This window comes from Eufriesea mexicana, unplaced genomic scaffold, assembly GCF_001483705.2.
Source record: "Eufriesea mexicana isolate 0111107269 unplaced genomic scaffold, ASM148370v2 scaffold54, whole genome shotgun sequence".
Classification (NCBI taxonomy): Eukaryota; Metazoa; Arthropoda; class Insecta; order Hymenoptera; family Apidae; genus Eufriesea; species Eufriesea mexicana.
The window spans coordinates 187,899-213,176 of record NW_016908236.1 but is presented as its reverse complement, the minus strand read 5'-3'; positions in this window follow the sequence as shown (position 1 = coordinate 213,176).

Here is a 25,278-nt window from a genome sequence, read left to right as displayed (position 1 = left end):
GTAGAAGAGACAGATACAGAGAGATTCTAAGAGTTTCGGGTGTTCCATGAGTGTCTGAAGGTTTGAAGAATCACTGTGTGAATCACTGTACTTCTATAACTACTCTTGCTTCGAGAATTTATTATTCTTGGAATTTTCGAGAGAAAGTCTTAAAGAAAAAAGAAGCAAAAAGACACCTGTGTGTTTCTTCACAGAGTAGACTTACTATACGCCTCTTTCCAAGTGCCATATTATAAATTGATCATGACATTGTGATGTTGCCAACAAATTGGATAGGTCCAATAATAGCTGTGCTACGGACAGATCCCAAGCTGTCAAAGATCGACAAACGCTGTCAAACATGATCAAATTCCTTATCAAACACGGTCCACCCCAGGTATACCCATCAGCTAAGTACCTGAGCTGCTGAAATATCGGTGAAAATTCGAAGAATCATTGTGCACTTCTATAATTACCCTTGTTTTGAGAATTTATTATTCTTGGAATTTTCGAGAGGTCTTAAAGAGAAAACGGGTAAAAAGACACTTGTGAGTTTGTTCATAGAGTAGATTTACTATACGCCGTTTCCCAAGTGCCAAATTTTAAATTGATAATGACATTGCGATGTTACCAACAAATTGGATAGGTCCAATAATAGCTGTGCTACGGACAGATCCCAAGCTGTCAAACATCGACAAACGCTGTCAAACATGATCAAATTCCTTATCAAACACGGTCCACCCCAGGTATACCCATCAGCTAAGTACCTGAGCTGCTGAAATATCGGTGAAAATTCGAAGAATCACTGTGCACTTCTATAACTACCCTTGTTTTGAGAATTTATTATTCTTGGAATTTTCGAGAGGAGTTCTTAAAGAGAAAACAGGTAAAAAGACACTTGCGAGTTTGTTCATAGAGTAGATTTACTATACGCCGTTTCCCAAGTGCCAAATTTTAAATTGATAATGACATTGCGATGTTACCAACAAATTGGATAGGTCCAATAATAGCTGTGCTACAGACAGATCGCAAGCTGTCAAACATCGACAAACTCTGTCAAACATGATCAAATTCCTTATCAAACACGGTCCAGCCCAGGTATACCCATCAACTGAGTACCTGATCTGCTGAAAGATCGAAGGAAATCAAATACAAGCCTCCAAATCCACTGACAAAGGAAGCTTCGGGCAACGCGACTAACACTCGTCTATCCATCAAACGAGCTTACGCAAAATATTCATAGGATTCCCTGGCGTTCCCAAAGCCCACAAAAACCTGACCCCGGGAAAGAAAATAAAAAACCGCAACACCCGAACCCGATGTCCAAGAAGAAAGGAAAATGAGAAGTGTCGACGTTCGTCCCTGTACACCCCGGCTCCCACAGGATGGAAACGAAGGCGCGAATAATGGCGAGAGGACGGGAAAGTGTATCAATGGAGCACTCGAATTCTGATGTAAAACCACAGCTTGCGGTGACAGCGAATTACTCGGAGGCTTCGCAGCCACGCGCGTTGCCCGCGCGTGAAGCAACGAAAGGAAGCAGGGATCCCCACGTGGCTGGTCGAGGGCCCTCGATGTCAGCGTTACAGAGACGTTACTTTCGTCTCTCGATCGGTCTCCAAGCGTTTTCGAGACACGTCGCATCCGGTTGCCCTCGAGTGTCTGCAGCTTTTGCACGTTTTCGTCCGTTTCACGCGATAGTTACTAGTACTCGATGGCCGTGGGCCTTCGATGACTCTGAGCACTTTGATTACAGTCTCTGGGTGTGGGATCAACTGGCTACAAGATTTAGAATATCGCGACGTGGTCAGGACTTGGTCAGGAATTTTTATTCTGTAGAGGATAGTGATAGATTGATAGATAGATAGTTAGATAGATAGATAGATAGATAGGTAAATAAATAGATAGATAGATAGATAGATAGATAGATAGACAAACAGACAGATAGACAGATAGATAGATAGATAGTGAGGATAATGATAGTAATTTCTTTAAAGTTACGAGGTGTCATCTTATAGGGATGGTTCAGTCAAAGAGTTGATGCAAGGAAGAATTAGTATTATATATGAAGACTGAGGATGTTGAAAATTTATAGTACTTATGGACTGGATGACAGAATTGTCGAATACTCATATAGTATATACATTTATATTGTCTAAATACAGATTTCTTGTAGCCATTCTATGGGTGTTTGGACTAATTACTATCCATTACAATATATATGGTGGAAAAAGGGAAATTGTAGCTCAATAAGAACAGAAGAGCTACCTGTAATACAGACTATATTCCTGGATAAATAGACTTGTTCGTATTTAATAAAGCAATAGTGATTTCTACAAGAATGTAGGTGTATATTACACAGGGTGGCTAGTTTGAATTCATATACGAAAATTATTCGTAAGAATGAATTTTTAGAGTTAGATAATGGTTTACATCTTGTATATTTGACAATTATGGTTTACAGAATTCACAGTTATATCTACACAGTTGGACAGTGTACGATATAGTTCGAACGAGAGAAGTCAGCTACCGAGAAACGCTAGAAAGAAGGCAAACTTTACATGCATACATACAAACAAACACCACATTGCTCCAACAATTTTTTCAACAAAGTGTCCATAAGTGAATATGCGAAATTTTAATACAAATATGCTAGACCACTTATGTATATTTTATAGAAAGACCACCCCACCAAAAAATAGTTAAATCATCTCATAATTCTCTCAAAATCATTCATTTCTTATTAAAAATATTTTCCATTAAATTAAAATATTAATAAAAATTAATAAAAATATTTTCGTTTGAATTAAAATCGGACACCCTGTAGATTACAAATTCCCAAAATTGCAAATCAAGAGAAATTTAAAAGAATATAGAAAATACGAAGTTTCTTAAATATCACGATTGACCAACAATTGCTGGAAGGGTGCAGGAGGGAAAAGCAAGTACGAAAACTACCCTTAACGCGTGCGGGGCGTGGCTTGCCCGCGGATGAAAGGTAAACCGGGAAATCGGTAGGAAACCGTGGACCGAGATCGAGGAGCAGCGAAGCATCGCTGCATACAAAGAAACAACAGCGGGGAGTAGTTAGTTGACAGCGAAATAAGGAAGAGGCGTAGAGGGTGGGTGGTGGTAAACGCGGGAACAAGACAGAGAAGAGTCGGACGCGAGCGGAGCTCGGAAACTTTTCCAGAGTATCTCGAGGGTAGAGTTTCAGTCGCATTAGACTGGTAAATTCCGAATCCACCCTTCTGCCGCGCGGAACAACCCCACCCTGCGTCTCAGAGGACTTCGAAACTCCTTTTCCATCCCTCTCCCTCTCCCACCTCTCGTCCAGCCTCAAAGAGGTCGGTTCTTCGAGACTTCGAAGAGCAATATAACAAGAGGGACCAAGCAAGGGTGTCGAGGAGGGTTGGAAAGGGGCGTATAGGGGGCTGAGTAAGGGACGGGAGTTTTATTAATTTCGAAAGTTCCGAAACTGATAATTAGATCCCCACGGAGCCGGCCCGCCAAAGGCGAAGGAACTCAATTTCTGGGTCGGTACGGCTTTACGTTTAATTTTCTTTAATGTCGCTTCCTCGCCGCTTCCGGCGATCCTGCTTCCGTTTCTTTCCCCATTTCTCGCTCCTGTTATTATACCCTCGCAGCAGGGGTGAGAGAAAGAAGCCGGTGTAAGTAGTTTCTCCGAGATTTATTGCACGATTGGTCCCTTTTCCACTCCTTTATTTCTTCCTTCTGTGATCGATAGTGATTAGATGGGCCAGTGTAATTGATAAGGAGAAATATAATCATTAAAATGGAGCTATGACGATTTTTAATTTTTGAAGAAAGGTTACAAATTTTCTTTATCGTAAATTTATTATTGCAGGACTTCGAGGTTACATGTGTTAACACTGTTCGGATTTTATGTAAAATTTTGTTGTAGTAAAAATTAAATAATAAAGTAAACTCTATATTTTAGCGATGTGAGGGAGATCCCATCCCTTGCGTTTTGATAAGAAGAAATAATTAAAATGGAGCTACGACGATTTTTAATTTTTGAAGAAAGGTTACAAATTTTCTTTATCGTAAATTTATTATTCCAGGACTTCGAGGTTACCTGTGTTAACACTGTTTGGATTTTATGTAAAATTTTGTTGTAGTAAAAATTAAATAATAAAGTAAACTCTATATTTTAGCGATGTGAGGGAGATCCCATCCCTTGCGTTTTGTCTTTTGTCTCCTGTTTTCTGGAGACGTCCTGTCATCTACGTGGCCCTACACAGGCCAATTCTAACCGTTTAATAGAAATCTATATAATTTTTCCACCGTTTCCAATGACTACTATTCCTTTGCCTTATAACCCCTTTAACAAATTTCGTTTACCTCGTATTGATACAATTCTATTTTGTAATTTTAATTGCGACACGATATCACCATCCATCAATAAATGGATGATGAATTCTTGACCGATTTTTGCAAAATAATTCAGACCTTAAAAGGTTGATGTGTTTTAACAGATTTTCAATAGACAGGCTTACGTTCGTATTTGATCAGAGCAGAATTTTGATACTAAGTTATTACGGAAAAATAAAAATTGTTTCCTTTTTAATGAAATATTTAATCCAACGAAGCAATTAAGTAAAATAGTTTGTAGGGAATTTATGGGATAGAAATTCAGAATTGTGGTGGATTAGCGGAGCAAGGGGAAGGATTGAAAATTCGATGAAAATCTCGGTGAAAGCGACCTCGGGTTCTTGGTTTAATTTTCAAACACGGAGAAGATGCCACGTCGCTTTGTCCCGTCGCGAAAATTGCGTAGCACGACGCTACTTTCCCTTCCTACGTTTAAGCACACACGACGTGTGCCACGTCAAACACGAGGTCCCTCGCGGCGACTAATAAGCAACTGTATTCTTAACCTATTTGCATATGTCGCTGGAGCAGCAGCACGAATCAGGTTTCATTGCGAAATTGATCACGGTCGTTAACGTGTTGACGGTCGCGGCAATTATCGACCCTCGTCGAATTTAATTGCATTACGTCATATGATTTTCTTATACATAACCTCCAAACTTAAATTATAATTTAATTGTTACCGCGAACAATAATTTAGAATAATTAACGCGTTAGATTTTCTAAAGGTTGGATACGTGAGATAATATTTATTATCTGCTTTTCTCAATCCTTCAAGTTAAAAAAATTATCTACTTTTTTTGCACTTGTACGAATCCAAAATGCAAAACTGGTTTATTTCTTATTGACCTCAAATCTATATATACTCTTAAAGGATACCGACAGTTTTTATACTCTGCATAATCAGTACCCAAACATAACCTCAACCTAACCTCGAATTCAAAGATCAAGTTTATTATTAAGTAGGATAATTCTAAAAGCCAAACAATCAATTTATTTTCCTCCTTTTTGCGAGAAAGATGTTGGGAATAATTATTATACTACTGAAACCTAACCCCAATTTAATTTTATATTCGAAAATCTGATTTATTATCCAATAATCAAGTAGAGTATTTCTAAAATCCAAATGATCAATTTATCTTCTTCTTTTTCACAAGAGAGATGTCACTTATAATTATTATACTACTCAAACCTAACCTCAACTTAATTTCATATTCAAAGATCTAATTTATAGACCATTAACCAAGTAGAATAATTCTAAAAACGAAATGACCAATTTATCTTCTACTTTTTCACAAGAGAGATGTCACTAATAATTATTATACTACTCAAACCTAACCTCAACTTAATTTCATATTCAGAGATCTAATTTATAGACCATTAACCAAGTAGAATAATTCTAAAAACGAAATGACCAATTTATCTTCTTTTTCACAAGAGAGATGTCACTAATAATTATTACACTACTCAAACCTAACCTCAACCTAATTTCGAAGGTCCGATTTAGATTTATTATTCAATAATCAAGTAGAGTAAGTCTAAAATTCAAACAAGTAATTTATCATGTTTATTGAAAGAGGGATGTCACGAATAATTATTATGCTACTCAAACCTAACCTCAACCTAACCTCACCCTCGAAGATCAGACTTATTATCCAATAATCAAGAGGGACGATTGGAAAATTCAAACGATCAATTTATCTTCTTCTTTTTCACGGGGTAGGTGTCACGTATGGCACAAGAACGCTACACATTCACGGTGCAGCGCCGAAAGCGCACCCTTGCTCTCTTTTTCATCCCCCATCCTGCCGATTTTCAGTCAGGGCTGTCCGGCAGCGAACACAATCAGACGTCGCGTAGCTGTATTCGGTATATCGCGAATGTTGACCCGGAGTATATTTGTCCAGCAATGGAGGAGCGTCGCTGCTGGTGGTCGAGAGGGGGTGGTGGCTCGGTTCAAATATTGTGCCGCTTCGTTCGGCGCCGCGACGATCATAGACGCATTATTCCAGCGCCGTGAAACACGACCGCCGCGCGTCGAAAGGAGGGTGAGCTTTCACGAAATCAAAAATCGAGACACGATAGCATGAAATGGGGGTTGGTAGAGCGATCCATCCTGGCGATCTCCAAACGGTAGAGAAATTAGTTGCATACTCCATAGGACCAACTCTTCCAAATAGTAAAATTCCTTTTCCAACTATTTTTTCCCCCTTTTCTTAAAAAATAAACTCATCCAAATCATTAATAATAAAAATCAAGCGGAAATTAAAAAATAATCCAAATTATTTTTTTAATCGCAGTTTCTCTAATTTCCTATTTTTCTAGATAACATACAGGGTGGTACAAATTGAAAGAGGGTGAAGGAATAACATATTCGAGTGACACCGATTTATTCGGTGAATAAACGAAGCTTAATATGAAGAAACATTCTACATTTATATTCAACCCGTTAGATCTTGTTCCACCAATTTGGTAACACCCTGTATAGCAATAAGGAAGCTTACCAATAAATTGTCACGAAAATCCTCGAAAATTAGCAGAGATTTGTACACGAATCTGCGAAAATTTTCGACAAAAGCGAACACCTCGACTGGCGTATACGTTGGTAAAATTCTTCACACCCGGTATGCGAAAATCATGAACAAAAACGGTTATTAAACGCTCTCTTTCAGTGGATGTTCCTTTGGCGAAGGCAGAGGGCGGAGAATAACAGCAAACAGAAGAGCTACTCGCCGAGCGTCGAATTACGACTGTCAATAGGTGGCCGTTCGTAATTACACACCCGTTAGAGAAGCTGGCGAGCGAGGCGGCCGAGAAGCAGATATCACTTGGCGAATCAATAAAACGTGTTTGGCTCAGTCAAACTGCGTGTCATCGCGTATCCATCTCGAACGCCAAACAAGTACACTGGCTATCATTTATCTCGATAATTATATGACCACTGATTACCGGTTCATTTTCTAGTAAATATTTAGCCGCCTCGAAACGGGATACCCTGCCCCTCTCGCGTATCCTGTCCAGGGAAACGTGCCGAATCTTGACGAAACGGTCCTCCATTTCCTTTTCAAATGAACGATTTTTCAGTCCAAGCACCTGTAATCGTCATTCTGAAAATTCGAAGAAAATTCGAAGAAAAATGAAAGAAAATTCGTTCTCGAATTTATTCTACAGTCATTCAAGCATCTTGCTTTACTTTTCGAGTAACGAGACTTAGAAAAGCGATACTAGTTTCGAGTTTAGATCGAAAGAAGTATGGGTGTACAGAGGTGAAGGGATGAAACATCCCTCTGAACGGCGTTGCGAATATTTCTAGATCCAACATAGAATTTATGCTCGATTAACTATATTTGAGGTTAGGAATCTAGTGAAACACCTCGGATCACAGAATTAAGCCACGGGAATAAATGACAAACAGCTAGTTTCTGTCAAAGAATTGACCTAATCGCGACATCTCTGTGTATCAAAAACTAATTACCAGTTGGTCCCATTATATTTACGTGAGGCTTCATCCCCAAAGCTCTTTTTCCCATGTAAATCGCAAACCTATCAATAGTCTAACATGTATTCAAGTAATGCTATAGTAACAAAGACAGCGAAATTCTGTCAATCCACTGTCTAACAGTTTCAATCTCACAATACACGAGTTCTAAGTTCAAAAACTTCTTAAACACTTCACCTAGGCTCGTCACACTCGTTTGCTACTATTCTCGATTCGTAACTATTAATTTAAGCGTTACGTAACCCCTAACTGCACTATCTCATGGAACATGACAGGACGAAGACACATCCACCGATACCCAATAAAATGGTAAATAAAAATTTTAGAGGACACGTGATGGCAACACCTCGAGGGTGTGATGCCCCAGCTTTTAATCCTAAGGAAACAGCAAGCTTGCGGTACTTAAAATGGCTTGTTTGACTTGAAATTATTTCGACTGGAGGATTTTCTTCTTATCTCGACGGATCTGCGTGCGTGAGACGAGCTGTAGATCCGAAGACTCCTATTATAAGGTAGCACGAAGCAACGCGAGAGTATACGTATCTACTTAAACGGCAGAATGTAACACACATAGCGGCGGGATGGCAAGGATGAAAGGCGGAGCCAGCCGTAGCCAACCAGCGGCTAGGATTTCCATTTTAGCTCGTCTCGCAGGACTAACCGAGCCACGTTCAACCTCATAAAAGTCCTGCAGCTACCATTAATCCATCACAAGCCCGTTCGCGCGTTATACCGGTTACTTCTCCGCGAAATTCCTGTCCAAGCGAGGAACACTGGCCCCGGAGTAGAGGATTTATACCTTGCACGCGAGATCTAGGGTGATCTAGGGAGCTAGAAACATTTCGCCTGCTGCACGATTTCTTGAGCACTTTGGAATTTTTCCACCGATCCTTCGGGCATTTTCTGTAACACGGTTTCACGGAGATAAATGCTTCTCTTGGGGTGTAATTAATTATTTTGAGAGGGGGTGAATATTTGTGGTAATGGTTAACAGAGATTTTAATATACACGTGTTGATGTAATAAAGGAGCAATGTCTGTAAGAAAGGGATGAGTGGGACAAGTATGCATGGGATGCCAATATCTAATGGATTCAGGTTATTGTGATAAATGAGTATGTGTGTAATGACTGAGGTGTGCGTGAATTGTGTACGTTCATGTAATGTATGAAAGTAGAAAGAACAAATCAGAGAGATTGGGCTTATTGGGTATTTCATCCACCACTAACAATATTAGGGGTAGGTTTTTGAATAATTATTTTTCAGATGGATGTACCCTTCTTTTTAAATAAAGTAGGTATATGTACATATTATTCGTTGTTCAGTATTTCATTATATTTCTCCATATGATACCCTATATCGTAAGGGATGAATTTTTTGAAAAGTATAGTTTTATTTGTCAAGAATGCCTGGTAGTATTAGGGTTGGATTTTTGAATAAATATTTTTCAGATGGATGTACCCTTCTTTTTAAATAAAGTAGGTATATGTACATATTATTCGTTGTTCAGTATTTCATTATTTTTCTCCATATGATACCCTATATCGTAAGGGATGAATTTTTTGAAAAGTATACCTTCAGTTGTCAAGAATGTCTGGTAGTATTAGGGGTGGATCTTTAAATAAATATTCTTCAGACGGATGTATCATTCTTTTTAAATAAACTAGGTATATGTACATATTATTCGTTGTTCAGTATTTCATTATTTTTTCTCGTATGATACCCTATATCGTAAGGGATGAATTTTTTGAAAAATATACCTTCATTTGTCAATAATGTCTGATAGTATTACGGGTGGATTTTTGAATAAATATTTTTCAGACGGATGTACCCTTTTTTAAAAAGAATCTAGGTATATGTACATCTTATTCGTTGTTTAGTATTTCATTATTTTTTCCCGTCTTTTTGAAAAGTATAGTTTTATTTGTCAAGAATGTCTGGTCGTAAAATTTTGTCAAAAGTGCATATTATTGCTATACGTGCCTGAAAGAGATATTCTTCCTTTTGCAATTCAATTATAGTCACCCCAATCTACACGAGGAATCATCCCCTAAAAAGCTATTCCTGGCAAACTATGTATATTCATTTCCTGATACCAGAATTTCTCAAGAAGTATACGTAGATTTTGACCACGATTTTGATATAATCTCTAGTAATAGGAAATTCTGCCCCTGCTTGGGCAGGGAACCTAGCACGCGTAGAAAGGGTTCGCTAGTCGGTAGACCCGCGATTTCCATGAAATAAAAAGGAGAAAAGTTTTAATAGAGACCTGAAACTCGCGAAGAGCCCGATATCGACGCGCGCGCGCAGCGTTTCAGAAGCGTCTAGTGAATTTTCACGGGGGATCGTGGGTTCTACGTGATGGGGAATAATGGGTCGGCGAATGGCGCAGAATTTTCGGCCACTCCGATTCGTCGGATCGGTGGGAAAAAAATGTCCACCGTGGAAATCTTCGCTCGGCCGTCGCAACGATTTCGCGCGGATCCTGTTTGCTCGGATATGAACGGCTGTAAACGAGGTAGCCGTCGGATTCAGCCGTTGGGAAAGCCGTGCTAATTAATAATCGAGTAATCTCGATAATTTCGAGACGGTAAAAAACGGTAAAACGGTCCGCGTCGAGTGTTTTAACCGTCCATCGTTCGTCGGATTATCGCGGATTGATGGAAGAACCTCGGCAGTGTACGGCAGTTATTTATGAACTGCAGGAATTTATTCGCGCAGTGGATTCGATGGGGAATATATTATTGTAACGCGCGGCGTTTGCTAAATTTCACTTGATAATGGGCATTACGTAACGAATCGCAGCCGGTTTAATTAATGTTATCGCCGGCCCGGACGAATTCATTAGCGCGGACGCCGCGATTTTTCTAACGATCCGTGATTATTATTATTATCTCCGACCGTGGAAATAACGCGATTTATTAAATTAACAGGGGGGTGGGAAAACTGCCCCGCTGCGAGTATAAATAACGCGCTGCATTATGCGTATAAAGTGCAACGCTGCACTGCATGAAACTTAAATGACATAATCTGCCGGAAATAATGCGATCCCGTTGCGCATTTAAATAATTCGCTTCGAAACGATCGCGCTGCATAATATTCGCGCAATTTTTCCTCGAGGAAGACGTCGCTGATTTGCTTAATAATTTTAATCGCTAGTGGAGATACTATCGAGATAGCGTAGATAATTTTCAATGATTTACTCTCCGTTAACACTAAACGTACCGGTATTTTACGCACGCCTATTTTAGGGTGTCAAATGACCCTTCGTGGTATATAAGGTATACCTTATAAAGAATCTTCCTCTGCGAGGAAACACGAATACTTATTCCGCTGTAAGTCGGAACGTCCTGTGTTTATTTATCGACTAATGATGTATGCAAGTATGAGTGTGTGTGTGTGTGAGGATGAGCGTGAACGCGGAGCTGTTATGGTTCTAGTTCTCAATAACATCTAATAGAACAAACATAGTGTGTACCGAATATCAAGTAAAATTGTCGTGGTTGATAAGTAAAACCTATCTAAAATCCTATCATTCTCGATAAAACATAATTTAAGAGAAAAACAGGAAGCGAGGAATCAAAAAATCGGATAATACGAGAATTTGCAGAAAGTCGATAAACGAAAGAAATAACAACGAATGTACGATGTATAAAGTAAATTTTGAACTACTAACTATAAACTATTAACCCATTGCACTCGAGAGGCGACTCTCAGTCACCATTTGATAGGATTCTAAAGATCGATGTTAATTAATATATCAAATTTAAAATTACCCAACGATGCGTGGAATATCGAAGTTAAATAATTCTACGTCTTAATTTGCATACGACTTTTTATTCACCGTTTAAAAAATATCGTCGACTTTATGGCAGAAAATCTTCGAATTACTATTTCTCTGTAACGAAAAAATCGTCGAATGCAAAGGGTTAATAACTAACATTTGACCCCACTTGGTACGTTTAGCGTTAAACTGTAGCTTCTGAGGGGGTGGAGACCGGTGTGCATTGAACCGGCCATTTTGTCTCCTAGTTCTTCCCTTGGTGACTCCATTCGCATCAAAAATCCCAGAAAATAACCACGAAACACCATGCGCGATCTCAAAAGCCCCAATGACATCGGATCACGAGGAGAAGTTAGAGAAGAATTGCAATTGCAATTGCAACGCGCAAGGTGGCCAAATAGACGGAGGACAGGAAACAAGGGGAACAAAAAGATAAACTCCGGGTCTTTTGCTTGGTGACTCCATTCCTATCAACAGTATCGTGGCGAAAATCCCAGAAAACGACCACGAAACACCACGCACGATCTCAAAAGCCTCAACGATCTCGGATCACGAGGAGGGGCGAGGGAAGAACTGCAATTGCAATTGCAACGCGCAAGGTGGCCAAATAGACGGAGGATAGGAGAGAAGGGGAACAAAAAGACAGCGATGTAACGGAGAAGCAGTGGCAGGATAATCACAGGGCGAACAGCCGCGGAATCGCGTGGATCAATCGACCGGGGCCATTCATTAAATCATAGAGACGCGTCGGTTACGCTCCGTTCCGCTCGTTTCTGCTCGACGTCGCCGCCGCCAATATACGAGCACGTTGCCCAATGAATAGGCCGTGTTTGCATAGGTCCCGAGGTGCAGCGCACGTTGTCAGGGATGCGAGTGACGAGAAGAGAGCGTAGAGGAGAGAGAGAGAGAGAGAGAGAGAGAGAGAGGGGGAGAGAGAGTGAACGGTCGCGCGCGCACGAGCGTTCACGATGGGGTAGGGAATTCGAAACGTCGACGAGAGAGCGAAATAGAGGCGGAAAGAAAGAAAGGAGGCTCCTGTGTACACTCAGCTGTCGGCCTGTTTTTACCCGCGTTCTTTCTAACCCTCTGGCCCGACACAGTCGATTCGAGTCCAGTCGATCCCGTGGAAATCGGGCTTGGTGCGAGGGTATCGTACTGGGGAAATTTATTCGTGATAAATAGTTGGGCTAAATAGTTGGGTAAATGGAAGCTGAGTGGATGCGATGGACTCGGGTTTGGGTTAGGTTAGGATCCCGAGGGTGGAGATTTCGGGAAACGGAGTGCCAATGTGTGGGATAATTAGGTGATTCTGGCTTGGTCGTTAAAAAGTTGGTGGTTCATTCATTTGGGTCCTGATCTTATTTTAAGATTCTCTAGATCTTGGTTAGAATTGATTTTTGGGGATGAAAACTTTTAGAGAGAGGATATGAGGTAAATTCGTATTTAGAAAGTTGATGTTTGATTCATGTGGATCTTTGTCGTATTTTAAAATTCTGTAGGTCCTGGTTAGATTTGATTTTTAGGGGTGAAAAATTTGGGGATGGGGTACAAATACGTAAAGTAATTTGGTGATTCTGGCTTGGTCGTTAAAAGGTTGGTCGTTCATTTATTTGGGTCCTGATCTTATTTTAAGATTCTCTAGATCCTGATTAGAATTGATTTTTGGGGATGAAAATTTCGAGAAAGGGGGTACGAGGTAAATTCGTATTTAGAAAGTTGATGTTTGATTCATTTGGATCTGCGTCGTATTTTAAAATTCTGTAGGTCCTGGTTAGATTTGATTTTTGGGGGTGAAAAATTTGGGGATGGGGTACAAATACGTAAAGTAATTTGGTGATTCTGGCTTGGTCGTTAAAAGGTTGGTCGTTCATTTATTTAGGTCCTGATATTATTTTAAAATTCTCTAGATCCTGGTTAGAATTGATTTTTGGGGATGAAAATTTCGAGAAAGGGGGTACGAGGTAAATTCGTATTTAGAAAGTTGATGTTTGATTCATTTGGATCTTTGTCGTATTTTAAAATTCTGTAGGTCCTGGTTAAATTTGATTTTTGGGGGTGAAAATTTTGGGGATGGAGTGCAAATGCGTAAAGTAATTAGGTTTGGTACTTAAAAATTTATGTTTGATTCATTTGAATCTTACGATTCGTCTTATCTTAAAATTCTCTAGACTCTGGTTACTTTGACTTTCAGGGGCGAAAATGTTGGAAAATGGGGTGCAAATATATAAAGTAATTAGGTAATTATCTTGGTTTTTGAAAACCTGATGGTTGATTCACATGGGTCTTGATCCTATTTAACAGTTCTCTAAACTCGGATTAGAACCGATTTCGGGGGGACGAAAATTTCGAGAAATGTGGTGCGAATGTCCAAGATAATTAGGTGATTCTAGTTTGATTTTAGTCGAATTGGTGGTCGGCTAATTTCCATCTAGCTGTTAATTAATGGTCCTCAAAATATTCGAGTAGCTCTTCCAACCATTTTAATATTCAACAACAGTGGTATCAAACTCACGTGGAAACATGAGCCATGTAGTATACTTTTGGGGTGTTTACGAACCACACAAAAAAAAAGCTCTCGATGAAAAAAATATTAGCGAACATCACAATGCTTCATTTGTTTTACATTCTTCTCCCTTAATAAATCTATAAAAATTGAAACATATTTTTCTTTGTTGAATTTTATTTCAAAAATTTCGCAAAATCAATTTTATCCCCGGGGGTATTATTCTGAGATCTTATGAAATATAATATCCCGCTAAATATTATATAATAATAGTAATAATAATAATAATAATAATATTTCAGTTGATTCCGATTGCTTTGATTTTAATTGCGGCGGAGGTTCAGGGGTGGAGATTTGTGGAAAGGGTTGTGGAGAATTTTGGCTCTCGTTGGAATTTCGATATGGTGTTACAGGGTTGGAACGATACAAGGGAGCAATATAGGAAGAAAATAGCAGGATTGGTTATTATATTCATCGTGTAGCGCACATTGTCCTCGTCGACGTATCGAGATTGGGAATACATAATTTAATGAAAGGCTGCCCACTCGATTGATTGGACGGGCAACAGGAAATTTCGTTGTCTGGGCAATATTACGCTGAATTTTCGAATTTTCCAATGAGATACAATTTGCGTAAAGCGTTACATCCAAACAAAAATATTTAACGTGAAATACGAACTTAATGAAACAATTCACAGTAAAATCGACATAATCGCAATTCTATAATTACATAATAAGGAGCCAATGTAAAAAAGAACAATCAAAAAGGAGATAAAAATAATAAAAAGAAAAATGAGGAAGAAGGGCAAAATTCCAGAAAAAGATAAAAGAACCAATAAACAACAGAGAGAACCATAAAGGGCCAAAATAAAAGGGAAAAGGGTGGAAACCGTGTGGAAAAAAGCATTACATCCAAATAAAAATATTTAATGCAAAATACAAAATGAATAAAACAATTGGCAGTAAAATTGACATAATCGCAATTTTACAATCACGTAAAAATTAACAAAATATACAAGGTGATAATTAAAAGGGAGATAAAAATAGTAAGAAGAAAAATGAGGAAGAAGAGTAAAATTCCAGAAAAAGATATAAGAACTTATAAACAATGAAAAAAACCATAAAGGTACAAAATAAAAAGGAGAAGCGTGGAAAATTCATGGAAAAAGAAAGAACACGTGAATGCAAAAAGCAGATGTATGAAAGAACCCATAAACAACCAAAAATAACATAAAGGGACAAAATAAAAGGAAGAAGGGTGGAAAATTCGTGGAAAAGAGAAGAACACGCGAAAGAAGAAAAGCAGTTGAACCGTGGTTGGATTTATGCATACTCCAAGCCACGTATATAAGCAGATAAAACGAAGAAACACCGTGGGATTAGCGAAGAAACTCGCGAGCGGTGAAAAGCAAGGAAAATTCGCGGAAGCTCGCGGCTAGGAAGGGGGCGCGGAAGAAAATGAGGCTCCCGAACGAGGGGTGGTGGGAGAAAAAAAGAGTCGCGAGGGAGCTTCTGTCGAAAGCTGAACGATAATACTTGGCGGTGCTCCCTCGAACGCTTCGAGCGGGATAAAGGCTGGCTTTTGGGACGAGTGAGAAACGAATCGACAGAGGATGCGGCCGGGGGGTGGAAGGGTGAAAGAGAGGCGCCGCTTTCGAAGGGCGAAGAGGGACGGCTATAGCTTGTAAGTGAATTTTATTGCGCGATTATATTGAATCCCTCCGAGCCACCAGCCACTGTCAAACCCCACCCTCGTTGTTCCACCCCCGTGGAGAAGGTTTCATGTGGTGCTCAAACGTTCCACCAGGGTAATTCGAAATTCGCCCATGAAAAGTTTCGACTTTTTATTTTTTTCTCTCCTTCCCTTGGAGTATTTTCTCCTGTTATAAAAAGACAGACCGAGAATTATTTGTGGCTGATAAGAAGGGTAAGTTCATAATTAGGAGGTGGTGAATTGTTCAAGAAGATCCCTGTTTCATTTTATTCTTTTCCAAAACCTTTTACAATTCTTGAAAAATTTGTCAACTAAGTCGAATTGTTATACTTTGTTTGATTTTTAAGAATATAATAATAAACCTTAGGGGGTAACGAGCTAAATAAAGGATATATTCAAAAATATATTTATTAATATAAATTAGGATTTTTAGGATTAAAAATTAAAATTAAAATTAGGATTAGGATTAAAATTAATTAAATTAAAATTAGTGTTAGCAATTGGAATTTTTTAGACAGAGAAAACTAAATTTTGATGTAGGTATATCTCATATTTTTATATTATATATTTAATAAAATTTATAGATAGATAGATTAATTATAAAATATAAATATATTAACCCTCTGCTACCCTATGTTAATCTAAATTCGATATTCTATTCTGACTAATCTCTTTTAAGTTTAATATACGATCATCTTATATAAATAAACACAGTGATTATATCAACTTAGCTTCATTAATTAGAAAAATACAAAAATGTAGTCAGACGTTCAATATTATTTAAAAATATGTTCTCGATTATCTACCACTTGGAACAAAAACCTCAAAAAAGAAAAAGTTAAACAATATCTATATATCCATATATATAAAACTAAGAACACATATATGAAAAATACTAAAACTATACAAATTTTCAGTGTCCTCTAACCTAAAAATTCAAACCTAAAAATTCAATAGAATACCATTCGAATCTTAAAAATTTCTAAGACACTGAGGATGCTAGAAAAATATTATAAATGGTCAAATATCGATACAACCACTTGGAATAAAACCCTCAAAGAGTTAAAAAATATCAACATATCCATATATATAAAATTAACATAAAATATATATTAATCCTTTGCACAGAAAAATAATAATTCGAAGATTTTCTGTTATAAAGTTGACAATATTTTTAAAACGTAAGTAAGAAATAATTGCACAGAAAAATAATAATTCGAAGATTTTCTGTTATAAAGTTGACAATATTTTTAAAACGTAAATAAGAAATAATATGCAAATTAAGACGTGGCATTATTTTACTTCGATATTCCACGCATCGTTGGGTAATTTTAAATTTAATATATTAATTAACAGAGATATTTAAAATCCGATTAAATGACGACTGAGAGTGACCTCTCGAGTACAAAGGGTTAATAAACACCGTATACGAAATAAAGGCTAACAAAGTACCTCGGATTTTAATCGAACACTTAACGAACTAAACTCGTGATTAAAGTCGAGCCGGATAATGCCTGGTACACAATGACCTAAAGGAAAAGCATTAAGGAAGGAAATAACGGGGAATTTCGGTTGCACGCGTGAGCACCACTTTTGAATCTCGAGGGTTGCACGGTAGTTACCGCCGGCGGATACCAAATCGAAGCTCTTGCCCACAGGGATGTTTGCACGTTGGATCACGACCTCCATGGCAAAATTCACCATAGCAAAACCTTGCTATTCCCAGCGGCACGAGACTCACCTCCAAGGCCCGGCCTTTCTGCCGCTTCCTAGCCCGATATTTCGATGCCTTCGACCTCGCTTTTCTTCCTTCATCAATCGTTCCCAACGTACACACTTTTTTCCCGGTTTAATATCGTATTCCGCTTCGTGGAAATTCCGCGTGACAGTGATCCAAGCGAAGCAACCGTGTCTAGAAAGGGAAATTTAACTATTGCAAAGAAAATGGATAATTTCATAGACTCCGCTTGGCTTTGGAAAATTTTTCAGTCGTAGTAAACCTTGCATAGATGACGTCCATGATCTCAATTTGTGGTAGAGGACCTGGAAGAGTGACGAACGACTCATAGGCCTTTAGATAGCATCTCACAATTCTTAATCCCAGCATATCAGAATGAAAATTTCAATTAATACTTTACCCTACGCTACTACCATATTTTCTTTTTCTTTTTATTTTTGTTGGAATTGGAAAAATGACACTGCATTTTTATCTGTATTACTCTAATGCTTTATTGCTCACAATTTGGTTCTTATTGTACAAACGCTCTATATACCTTGTTCTATTTGCAACTAACGAGGACTGAGGACTGAGTACTGAATTATCGCTCTTTCCACTCCAACTACGGAAGCTCGTATCTACCAATTATATACATATAATTGCCTACACCTGGTTTTATGTTTTTATATTACCTGATTCCTTTATTAGTAAAAATATACCAATTTTGCATATACCAAATTTCTATGCAACATGGGTCTATTTTATTATCCGAAATCCTGTGCCGTAAAGAGTTAATTATCATAGTAGATCCTATCGGAATAAGATTGTTATTACAATATCTATGTAAATACTGCAATCTGCTTTTCTACTAGGTCTCAAAACTGCAATGATCGCTGTACTTACGGTATTCCGCGGAATATCATCCCTGACTTCCAACCATAAAAGAAAATCTCTATATACCTTATCCTATTCGCAACTGACTCAACTAACTAGGACTGAGGACTGAGTACTGACTTATTGTCGAAAGTCTTCATATATATACACATCGCTCTTCCCATTCTAACTACGAAAGCTCGTATCTATCAATTATATAGCTTCATCATCTGTGTCCATTTAAAAATATTTACAAGTATTTGTATAATAGTCAATAGCGTTTGTCTTCCATTTCTTAAAACGGCAAGTACTACAATTAACTTGGTGACATACATATGAGAGGTGTTATGATTCTAGTAAGTCTTTCGGATGTTCACGTCTTGATCTTGTAACTGTGTCCATGTAACAGTTCGTCGTTAGTGGGTTTGTGTGGATGTCGATTCCAGCTTTATGCTTTATGTTCATCAAACGAATAATTTCTTCCTGCACAGAGGGAACGTTTAGTGAACACTATCATATGAATTAAATAATTTTATTGTAGACTGGCGAGAGATGAGGAACACTAACAATGTATTAAGGCAAATGAGTTTGCGGTCTTACTTCTAAGGGAGTGCATGGAAACGTTTGGGTATATTCTCGAATCACGAGGGATAGCGAATGGCGGCATCAGGCCCAACGCGAAAGAACAAACGATAACGCCAAATCCTTTTGTCGGAATGTCTGTCGAATGATTGAGAAGGTAAACATGTCTACGAAAAGAGATAGATTTGGCTTTAAGCAAGGATGCAAGGATGCGAGGCAATCAGAAGAGAGTTGAGAATTGAATTGAGAATGACGAAGAATCGAGAAGACAGAAGTAGGCAGATTTGAGTTGAGACGTGTGAGAAATTTTATTTTAATTAAATAAAACCTGTTTTGTTACAAAAATAGAGTTATTGTTTGTTAGACGCGCAGATCTCTGTCTGCATAGGATTAATTTAGCCAAAAATCCTGAATTATCGATATAATTTAGTATTGTACTTCACGTCGTGTCTTCATTTTTGATACGTCTCCTCAGAGATGAGACTCTGAGTACCAATTATAAGAATCCAAACACTCTAGACTCGAAATTTATTATTCCAATGATAGATTCGAGTCTCCCATTCTGTTAATTAAAATATTTCCACGGAAAATGAAGAAAATTCGCTAAATTCTTTAGAAAATGGGACGAAGTATGGCGAGAAGGTGCAAAAGGGAAACGAATAGCGATATTTCGATGGCCAGAGATCAGGATCGAGCGAAATTAGTCACAGAGGCTCGCGCCTCATGACGAAGCAGTCTCTCGCGAAAAGATCTGATAGTTTTGTTCGGCTGAGTGCTCGTCTTATCCCCGAGGACAGGAAGAAGGAGGTTCCCGGGACGATCTTATTGGCCCTCCTTCAAAGAGGCAGCCAGTTGCTCCCTCGAGATGGCACAGAAGGGGAAAAAGATGGTCGAGTTGAATTAATTCCTCAACTATCGTTCCTCCGGTCCTTCGTTACGCCGGTTACGGACCAGCTTGAAATGTAATCGCTGCTCCTCGCTTCTTTTCATCCTTTTCCGCCGGCGACACTGCCGGCTCGAGTGTTTGGCTGCCTGTTCCTCGAGGATTTATCCGGCAACATCCTTTCTTCTCCTCCCCGTTTCTTTCCGAGCGAACAATTTTACAATATCGCTGGATTTCAGAGTTCGCAGAGGTTTCATCGTTGAATCGGTTAGCTATGGGCTCTGGAAGACTATTTGGTGGTCCAATGATCTCCTCCGGATCTAGGTATCTTTGGGTACAGACGAGGGAGACTTGGGTGCTTTGGAAATTTCACATTTGGGGAACAGGGTTTTGAGAAATTAACGCAACGAGCGAACAATTTTACAATATCGCTGGATTACAAAATTGCCGAGGTTTCATTCACGAATTTGTTAGCTATGGACTGTGGAAGACTCGATCCTGTGACCAATGATCTCCTCCGGATCTAGATATCTTTGGGTACAGACGAGGGAGACTTGGATGCTTTGAAAATTTCACGCTTGGAGAATTTATTTTGGAAAAAGGGTTCTGAGAAATTAACGTGACGAATGAATAGCTCGTTGACACTAATTTCCCTGTCAAAGGACGTCAAGTATTTCGGAAATACCATTTCCAGAATCAATTCTCTCAAAAAATCTATTTTCTTTAAAAGAATTGGGTACAATTGGCGTCTCATGAATGTCCCCTTCATGAATTTTCATTTCCATGTCAAATAGCATCAAAAAGACTGGAATTTCTCTTTAAGAAGTTCATTTTTCGTGATTCGTTCGAAACTAACGTCTGACAAGTACGTAACCATCTCCTGAATTTTAATTTCTATTAATTTTCCATAAAACGAAGCTCAGCACTGGTGTCGAAATTTCTGTAATAGTATAAATAATATCCTCTCGGAACCAAATTTAATGTTCGTAAAATAAATTTCGTAATGTACCCTCTGCATCCCCCGAATTTGCAAGCTACCCGACGCAACATCTTTCACCGTGCACCCTAACCTCACTCGACCCACCATGAATTTCTCGAAACTCGACTCTCGTTGGAAAAGAAACCCAGCCACGCTTCAGCCTTCCTCTCCACTCGACGTCCACCCAATTCCCTGTCAAATCCTCGGCTTCCGCCGCGTGGAATACTCGCCTGGGTCTAAAAGAGGGGCCAAGGAGGGGCGGTGGATTTCGTATGATTTTTAATAAACACCGATCAGACAGCCAGATGTACCGCACGGGTACTTGACTCTCGGCTGCACGGAGGAAGAGAGAAAAAGAGTACTCGCGGCTCGTGTACGGCTTTAACCACTCGATGAGCACAAAACTGACGGACGGACAGGCCCTACTGCTGCATCGAACATATTACGTTCGGAGCTCGTGGAACAAAGCTACGCCATTGTTTCGTGCCGTCAATAATCCACTTGCCGTGACTTCGAGGACCGGCCGGGGCGAGCTGGGGCCGGCACAATTGGAAAAAGCGCCGTGGAAACCGGGAAACCGATGCCCTACGGGGTCCATCCTACGGGAACGAAGAAAAGGGAAGACGACTTCGATTCTCTAGACCACCACGATGCTGAGCACGGATCTCTCCGTGATCCAGATGGATGAGATTCGCTTTTATTCCTGCCTCCGTGGTCGCGAGACGGATTTATGAGCTTTTTCCCGATCCGTCCAGTGATAGTTGCTGGAATATTTTTATTAAGTATCTGGTACATCTATGAAGACACCTATGACTGCTGTCACATTCGATTAATTAACTCCTATTGATACACAGTGGTTTTCCAAGGTATTTTAACGCTATACAAATTTTCACAGTGTACCCTAACCTAAAAATTCTGATTTCAATGGAAGTATATTTGTACTAATTTTGTCAACTAAGTAGAATTGTTATACTACCCTCGGATTTTAGGAATGTAATAATAAACCTTAGAAGGTAACGAGATAAATAAAGGATATATTTATTAATATAAATTAAGATATATGTCTGAATTTAAATATCAGAATTTTAAGTATTTCAAAAATAATAGCAATTGGAATTTCTTGGACAGAGGGAAATAAATTTTGATAAAAGTATATTTCCTATTTTTATATTATATATCTAATAACATTTATAGATAGATATATTAATTCTCTGCTACCCTATGCTAATCTGAATTCGACATTCTACTCTGATTAATCTCTTTCAAATTCAATATACAATCATTATATATAAATGATCACAATGATTGTATCATTGTAGCTTGATTAATTAGAAAAATACAGAAATAAAGTCAGACGTTCAATATTATTTAAAAATATGTTCTTGACTATCAACCACTTGGAATAAAATCTTCAAAAAGTTAAAAAGTATCTATATGCCCGTATATATATATCTGACATAAAGTATACATTAATAAATACCATTTATAAAATTTGAATTATGAAAGGTGATTATGAGTTTCATCCTAATCCATCGAGTGATAGTTGCAGGAATATTTTAATTAATCATCTAATACAACTATAAAGACATCAATAACTGTTAGGTTAGGTTAGGTTAGGTTAGCTCTTATTAATACACAGTGATTCTCAAATGTATTCGAACGCTATACAAATTTTCAGAGTGTACCCTAACCTAAAAATTCTGATTTCAATGCTAGTAAATTTGTACCATTCGAGTCTTAAAAATTTCGAAAACCCTGGGAACGCTAGAAAAATATATGGGGAATGATCGATTATCGATAGAACCACTTAAAATTATATTTTACGAAAACCTAAAACAAACATCTTCTATCCTCCATCCCTTAAAATATTTAAATCTGAATGGAATGTGAGCAAGAGAAAGAAATTAAAAAGTCAGCAAAATTGATAAAACTGAAGCAAGAAATTTGAAAAATTATGTTTCGACGAATTCTAACTTTAACGAGAGATCTCTATACTTCGAGTTGAAATCTGCAAGTTTAAAAAATGTAGAGAACACGAGAAAGGAGTTTGAAAATTTTGAAAGCAGGGGACAGATAGGTAAAATTAAAGTGAAAGTTTTTTGGGAGAATGGTTGGTGGAAATTTGGAACGAGGGTTTAACCTTTCGGATTAGGCGAGCTTGTTCGAGTTTGGAGGATCCTGCTAGAACGAGCAGGAAATTAAGAAACTGACGGGGTTTGGGTAGCAGAATGAACGCAGGAGGACAGTAATTGCATTTGAGTCTACTTTGGTTTCCGAATGTAGAGCACGAAGTACACACTTCATGACTTCGCAAAGGACTGCTTCAGTCCCTGTCCGTTTCGCTGGTACCGGTCTAAATTTACCCGTTACTAGATGAAGAACACGCGATTTCTGTCCATATTAGGGGATGAAAGAAAAGACGGCCCGGGAATTCTACTTTGATTTCGTTCATGAATGCCGGGCACGAGGCAGTGCCTTCGCTACGAAATAGGGGGCTTCTTCTGCTACCTTACTGCCCGCCTCCGGCAAGAAATCCCTCTCACCCGACCGGAACTTCCAAAATTCACTGACGAAATCTCGAAACGCTACCTTGAGAAATATTTGAACGAGAAATGGGAAAGGAATCTCTGGGTGGTCAATCTCTATGTTGCGAGAACAAGAGTAAAGCTCGACAATCTCAGTGAAATACGCGTTGTCAACATCGAATTACCTTTTTGACACAAAACTCTATTTCAAATTCTTAAATACAATCATCTAAGAATCGGTATTGAAAATTACAGATTAAAGTGGTCACCATTTACGCTGAAATCCAGTTTTGGGAAATTATTTGCTCGAGATAACGAGGGACATGGAAATTTTGATACCAGTAGCCACCAAGAGCCAAAGACTATGATGGAATCGCTAAAAATTGACAGGAAATGGCTGCCTGTCCCAGATTCACGGTATCTAGCTACCCCGACTCAGCGCGGAGATTAGCCTGTGGTGACAAGACGAGAAGAAAAACGGGAAATTAATTAACCGTGCGCCGAGGAGGAACGTCTGGTCCAGCGGATGCTGCAGAGTAAATATGGCGGGCGGTTAGATATCGGTCCCGGTCGAGGAAGGACTCTAAGCGGCGGCAATCGAATGATTAAAGGCGGCTTCGCCTGGTTGCGCCGGATAGGGCGAAATTCCCGACGGAAATCAGAGTCGCTGGCCATCCAGCCGTGTTCCCTCTTTCTAAGCACCGACGTACCAGCCAACCAACCACCCCCCGTCCTCCTTCGGGAGCTATCCTCAAAGCCAGCCGCTCCTTCTAAACCCTCCAGCATCCGCGTCCCTCTTGGCAAACATCGGGCTCCGCCACGGAATCCTGCGGATACGCCGAAGACGCGGATAGCTGGAGCTCAGGTGCAAGCATGAGGCGAGGGATGCTCGCGACTTCGATCGAGTATACCGCGAAACTGACTGAAAGACCGATTCCGAGGACCACTGACATTTTCTTCGCTAGTTCTCTGGTTTTAGGGCTCGCTGAATCCGAGAAACTTCCGAGTTTTGGGTCCGTGGTATCGTGAAAGGTAATCCTGGTGGATTGCACACTTACAGGGGTTAGGTTAGGTTAGGTGTGACGCTTGTACACTTACTCGGAAACGGTAGGAGTAACCCTTTGCGAATTTTTGTGTATTATTGTAGGGATATATCTTGATCGGCAAATATAAGGAATTGAGGATGTTGTTAATTCCAATATATTTTATTTATGAGCTAGAGAGACTTAACACTAGAACTACCGATCTTTAGTGGGCACCCAACTGTAACGTGCACGGATTATAGTCATTTCAAGCGGTACGATGAATATGAGTGAATATATTGGTTACAATTCTTTCATAATATGAGTTGATACCAATTTTATTCTTATAGCAGGTATAATGTGTTCGGTGATTGCAAAAAGGAGAATTCTGGGACCAGTCATTTTGACCGGTTTGGTAGTCCCAGTGTTAAGAATAAAATACAAACTAAAACGGTTAGACTAATTACGCAATTCACACTTGCACGTCAACCCTTTGAATTGTCACCGATTCGACAATCTTTCAATTCTCGTATCGTACTTTCACCAACAGAACTGGACAGTTCTAAGACAGCTCTTGTACCATCATTTAAACCTTGCACTCTATCTTCTTTCATACTCAAGCTTTCTTCCCCAATTACGCATTTCTCATAGCCTCGCTCTCGATGGGTCAAGTACCCTAAACATTCAGGTGCTTTTCTCTCTTTACTTGCATTCCATACAGTCATAAATATCCCGTCACACGTTTGACGGGAGGGTTGCTCCAATTATACGATGGTAACAGATTTAGTTAACTTATATTAAGACTGTCAATTTGACAGGTGCCCTT